Source organism: Lepus europaeus, unplaced genomic scaffold (assembly GCF_033115175.1).
Source record: "Lepus europaeus isolate LE1 unplaced genomic scaffold, mLepTim1.pri SCAFFOLD_29, whole genome shotgun sequence".
NCBI lineage: Eukaryota > Metazoa > Chordata > Mammalia > Lagomorpha > Leporidae > Lepus > Lepus europaeus.
This window is the reverse complement of record NW_026909167.1, coordinates 9,918,710-9,925,221: the sequence shown is the minus strand read 5'-3', so window position 1 is coordinate 9,925,221 and position 6,512 is coordinate 9,918,710. Positions and strand designations below refer to the sequence as shown.

The window sequence follows — 6,512 nt, the reverse complement described above, 5'->3', positions numbered from 1 at the left end:
TATGGTAATGTGGTGAGACCCCCTCACCAGTAGCTGGCACGGCCCAGATCCAGTACTCATTTGGGGACGGGGGTCAGCCTGCGTTCTGGATCAAAAACAATCAATGCCAAGATGGCTGCCTGAAAGATTAATTAAACAAGTTAATTCGTCAAACTCTTCTAATATTAATCCTACACCAGAGCCTACATCCGGCCCTGAGGATATTTTCCCCTTGTGTTTACAGGAATGAAAAGACCCGGCTGGACGCTACTGGGACTCATTACAGGACTCCTTGTTATTGTCGGCATTGTTGCCATTGTTGCTATTTGTGTATCTTATCTTCTCTCTAGTCTCTCCTCCCCTGCCACATTTCCTGAGGGCTCACTGATTAACCCCTCTAAGGGCCCTAATAAAATGGCCCTCTTCCTTGCTCTCCTGATGATGGCAATCTACACAACCCATTGGGCTCCACCAGTCTTTGTAGGGTTGGAGGACCCCCAGGCCATTCAAAAACTCCTTCAACAGCATGACCCTTGTATCTGCTCGAGGTGCATAATAGTATCCTTCCCACAAACATCAACCTCCTACAGATCTGTGTCCTCAATTGTAAGCCGCATTTTACACAGTAAGCCGCATTTTACACATCCGGCTGCCAAGGATTCCAAATGGCACTGTATTCTCAAACCTAAACTAGACTCTTCCCGCCCTGGGGAATCAATGCCCATCAGAGTGCAATAGTACTATCCATTACTCCATGCACTCCTCCTGTTCTACATGGTATCAAACCTGTAATGAGGGGGATCAATATTTATTGTTTGCCACTATAACAGGAGATTATGGGGGAGCATTTGGAGGAGACTTGTCTTCTTCACACCTCAGCTCTCCTCCCTGCCCCCCTAAGGGACAAGTAGCCTGCTGGTACCCTATAGCCCCTGTGGGAGTGTCTGCTGGTGGAGGCCCTCAGGATACCCTTACACAATTAAAAACATAAAAAACACTCAAAACCCTATTTGAGAGCCTTTACCCTTCCCTTCAGTACCACCCCCTGGCTAAAGTTCATTCCAGAGGAAATGAAGACTTGGATGTCAATACCATCAATATCCTTACCAACACCGATAAACTGCTTAATCTCTCTGCCACAGACCTTGCAAAAGGCTGCTGGCTCTGTTTACGCCAGGGACCCCCCCCTCCCTCTTGCCATTTTTCTGCCGCTTAATGATACCCTTGGGTTTAATATCTCCTTTGGTTGCCCCTCTATACAGCCTTTTCCTGTTCTTCCTGTCCTAATGGAAAATATCACTTGCCTTTATAAATCTCCTAACGATTATTCCTTCAATATTGATGTAGGCCTTGCTCCTTTCTGTACAAATAGTATAACAGTAGATTACCCTCTTTATGCCCCTAATTCCACCATTTTTGTATGTAGGAACAATTTAGCTTATACCATTTTACCAACAAATTGGACCGGTAATTCCATGCATGCTATGCTTCTTCCCAATGTAGAAATTATTGATGGAAATACCCCTGTCCCTACTCCCTCCTTTGATTATATTGCAGGAAGGCAAAGGAAAGCTGTTTAATTTATTCCTTTATTGGCCACATTGGGAATTTCCACAGCTGTGGTTACAGGATCCACAGGGCTAAGGATCGCGGTCCAAAAATATAGAGACTTGTCCCAACAACTTATTAATGATGTACAAACCCTACCCACCACCATTCAGGACCTTCAAGATCAAATTGATTCCCTTGCGGAAGTGGTTTTACAAAATCAGAGGCTTAGACTTGCTTACTACTGAACAGGGAGGTATTTGCTTGGCTTTACGGGAAAAATGTTGTTTTTATACTAACAAATCTGGCATTGTTTACGATAAAATCAAGACACTTCCAGAAGATCTGGAGCATTGTTGACGTGCCATGGCTAAAAATCCCTTTTGGACAGGATGGAATGGACTGCTTCCCTATTTACTACCACTTTTAGGCCCCATTGCTGGTTTGCTTGTTATACTATCTGTAGGTCCTTGTCTTTTCAATAAGCTGATGACTTTTATCAAACAGCAAGTAGATAATTTAGCAGCCAGGCCAATTCAAATACATTACCAAAGTCTGGCCATGGAAGATCCCCTGGAGAATGTTATCTCTCTCTCTGGCTGGTGAGGTCTGGCCAGTGAGGTCACAGTCCCTCCAACTACTGACTCTCCCCTTTGGTCTGCCGTTGCCCCAGTCAGGAGCCCAGGAAGGGCCCCAGGCCTATCAATAAGATGAGCAGTAAGCCAATGACGGGCACCTTCCTGGAACCTCACCCACCTAAGACAGGAGTCCTTGGGGACTGGCAAGGATATCCAATGATGGGTAAGAGGTGATAGAGCTCCGGGTTGATTCCTAAGACAGGCACTGTTTGTTCATCACACTTGGCCTAACCAGTAGCCATTTCTGTTTAATTGATAAGAAAGGGGGAGATGTCGGGGACCGTGCAACATGTGGCCTCTTAGCAGAAAACTACTGAAGTAGAGCTAAGCAGCCCAGGCCAGAAAGTACTGATAACGCCACCCTGTGTCTAAAGACTTTATGACCATTCCCCCACCTGCACAAGCATTGCAGCTGCAAGATAACCTTGTGACCTCCCTCTGCTTGCACAGGCATTGCAGCTACAAGGTAAACTACCCTCCTTCTCCCGCCCAACATCCTGCCTTTATAATATATATGTTTTTGTTTAAAAAAAATAAATACACAGCTTGATCAGGACTTGACTTGCTGTCATCTTTGTGTCTCCTATCCCTTTCATTCCCCATTCTAGGTACTTGGCCCTAGTTGACGTCCCGCAGGATGGGACAAGAAACTACAAACCAGAAACAATCATGGGTGGAAACAGTTTCACAGACAAGAATCACATGCTGACTATGCAGCAGTAACTCCCCAGGAAACTTTGGAAGGAGTAGCATTGCTACAAGGTGTCTTAGCACAGAATACTAAACTCAAAGCCCTCACCCATGCCTATGTCTAAGAGAAAGTAAGAGTCACAATTCACAATGACTTGAGTTAGGAAAGAGGGATGTTGATGGTCTGAATATTGATTAAAGACATATTTTGGGCCTTCCCTGGGTTCAAGAAAGATGGAAAAGGTATACAGAAATCTGTGTTACCCAAACTTTCTTTGTAGCTAGTCCATATCTCTGTTCCATTCATATGAAAACTAGCTATTCATCTTTGTTCTATAGACAAGACTGGAGAGTGTGATTTTGCACATTAAACACTGGCAAAGTGTTTTCAACATGTCTTAAAATGCTATGTCTAAACCAACTCTAAGGCTTTTTTTAATATAAAGATTTATTCATTTACATGCAAAACAGAGTTACAGAGAGAGAGAGAGAGAGAGGCAGAAATATCTTCCACCTGCTGGTTTATTCCCCAAATGACTGCAACAGCCAGAGCTTGGCTGACCTGAAGTCAGGAGCCTGGAGTTTCTTCCAAGTCTCCCAAGTGGGTACAGGGGTCCAAGCACTTAGGCCAACCTCTGCTGTTTTCCCAGGTATCTCAGCATGGAGATGGATCAGATGTGGAGCAACTGAAACTTGAACCTGTGCCCATCTAGGTCACAGGCTAGTGAAGCAGGTGGTGGCTTTATCTTCCACACAATAGTGCCAGCCCCATCCACACTAAGCCTGAATTCATAACTCTACTCCTGGTTTGGACTGGAAGTTTTCTGGCAGAAAGATTATTAACATCACTGGCTTTCATTATAGGTATAGAAATAGTAGTGTGTTCTTGGTTTCATTGATATAGAATGGTGATGCAACTGCAGGATAAAGCTGTGCAGAGGGGCTGGCACTGTGGCATAGTGGGTAAAGCTGCCACCTGCAGTGTCAGCATCCCATATGGGCACTGGTTTGAGTCTCAGCTGCTCCACTTCCAATCCAGGTTTCTGCTATGGCCTGGGAAAGCAGAGGAAGATGGCCCATGTACATGGGCCCCTGCACCTGTGTGGGAGACCTGGAAGAAGCTCCAAGGCTCTTGGCTTTGAATCAGCTCAGCTTTGGCCATTGTAGCCATCTGGGGTGTGAACCAGCAGATGGAAGACCTCTCACTGCTTCTGCCTCTCTATAACTCTGCCTTTCACATAAATAAATAGATCTTTAAAAAAAACTGTGCAGAAACTGGCAATGCAACACTTTGGGGTGCTCTGCTATGAGCTGCTGGTGGGAAATCCACCCTTTGAGAGCATCTCTCACACCGAGACATACAGACACATCCTTAAGGTGGATGTGAAGTTTCCTGTAACAATGTCTTTGGGAGCCCGAGACTTGATATCCAGGCTTCTGAGATACCAGCCATCAGAGTGGCTGCCCCTGGCCCAGATCCTGAGGCACCCCTGGGTCCAGGCCCGCTACTGGATGGTGCTGCCTCCTTGTGCTCATCCAGCTTCCTGAATCCTGTCTGCCTCTGTCTGCATTTGTGCAGGGAGCTCTCCAGGCTCTGCTAACTCATCTATTTTTTTGTGTGCGTTTCCTTTTTAAGATGCAAGATATAAATTAATAAAAGCTGAATTGTTTAGTACCAGCTGAAAAAAAAATGCAGAGGATCTCTACAGCTAAACCCAAGACTAGGAACTTTATTTAAAGAAATGCCTACAGGGATGGTGTTGTGGTGTATGAGGTACAACTGCCATCTGTGACTCAGCATCCCATATGGTGCTGATTTGAGTCACAACTGTTCCACTTCTGATCCAGCTCCCTGTTAATGGCCTTGGAAAGCAATGGAAGATGGCCCAAGTTTTTAGGCCTCTGCATCCAAGTGGGAAGAAGTTTTGGCTCCTGGATTCAGATCAGCACAGCTCTGGTCATTGTGGCCAATTGGGGAGTGAACCAGCAGGTGGAAGACTTCTCTCTCTGCCTTTTCTTCTCTCTCTGTGTAACTCTTTCAAATAAATAAATCTTAAAAAAAAGAGTTGTATGTATACTTATTTCAGAATATCTGACTGATCACCTAATGAAGATTTATCAAATTTATAAAATAAAAATCATCAAATTTATAGTTTATACAAATTTATAAAATCATCAGATAGAATAAATCTGGTTTATAACTGGTTGGATCACTCTAAGTGGATGGATGTTATTTCAAAATTAATAGGGAGTTTATTTTGACCAAATATTTTAAGCCCCTTTGGCATCCTTAACAGATTTCTCAGAATCAAGGTTCTAATTTTTTTCACTTTGAGATTTCCAACAGGAACCCTTGATGTTTCAAAGGATATATCCTATCTTTTTTTTTTGACAGGCAGAGTGGATAGTGAGAGAGAGAGACAGAGAGAAAGGTCTTCCTTTTTGCCATTGGTTCACCCTCCAATGGCTGCTGCAGCCGGCGTTTCATGCTGATCTGAAGCCAGGAGCCAGGTGCTTCTCCTGGTCTCCCATGTGGGTGTAGGGCCCAAGCACTTGGGCCATCATCCACTGCCTTCCCGGGCCATAGCAGAGAGCTGGCCTGGAAGAGGGGCAACCGGGATAGAATCCGGCACCCCAACCGGGACTAGAACCTGGTGTGCCAGCACCACAAGGTGGAGGATTAGCCTGTTAAGCCATGGTGCCGGCCAGATATATCCTATCTTGTAGAGGTAATACCTGATTATGCAGTTTAGATTGTATGTAAAGTACTGTCATGAAATTATGCTCAATTTTAAATTATATTAATATAGATATACCATTGATATATAAATTTCCTAAAAGTTATATGTTTTAAAATCTGATAGTTCTGTTGTGTTGTTACCAGTCATGATGGTTATCTTGATAAAAAGGAGACCCAGAGGACTAAGGAAGACAATAGGTTTGTAAAATCATTCTGTTTCTTTCTTTCCTTTTAAAAATATTTATCTATTTGAGAGGCAGAATTCCAGAGAAGAAAAGAGAGGGAGAGAGATCTTCTGTTGGTTCACACCCCAAAGGGACACAATAGCCAAGGATGGGCCAGGCTTCGGTGATCATGTCTGCTTTATTAACAACTATGTATACTTTTCAAAGGGCTGGCAGCGGGAGAATAACTAATTCAGGGCAATACCAATTCTATAGGATTAAGCTGACATTGGCACTGCTATGCTTCTCCATTCAGCTTGAAGAGTAGATTTCCAGGTGGGCCTGGGCCACACCCAGGAGCAGTTTACCTGATTGATGGTGGTTAGGGGAAACGCACTCAAGGATCCCATTGCTTGCCAGGAGGGAGGCCGTGGGGTCCCTCCCAGGAGGCATGGTGCACCATGCCCTTTCAACCTCCTGCATGGGCAAGGCAGGCAGTCTGACAGGATCACCCATACCTCCCAAAAGGGTGCAGGAGCCCAAACACGTGACCATCCTCTGCTGCTTTTCCAGGTGCATTAGCAGGGAGCTGGATCAGAGTGGAGCAACCAGGACTTGAAGTGTAACCCATATGGGATGCCGGCATCAGAGGTGGCAGCTTAACATGCTATGCCACAATGCTGACCCCCTCTTTAGTTGCTTTGTAACATGCTGTATGGGATGAATGTAAATGGCTCATGACAATTAATCAAT

At 44.7% G+C, this 6,512-nt stretch overlaps 1 pseudogene; it reads left to right on the top strand.

Annotated features, from left to right (window-relative positions):
• Window positions 1-393: 393 nt before the first annotated feature.
• LOC133754833 (syncytin-1-like) lies at window positions 394-2,888 on the top strand (annotated as a pseudogene).
• Window positions 2,889-6,512: the final 3,624 nt, after the last annotated feature.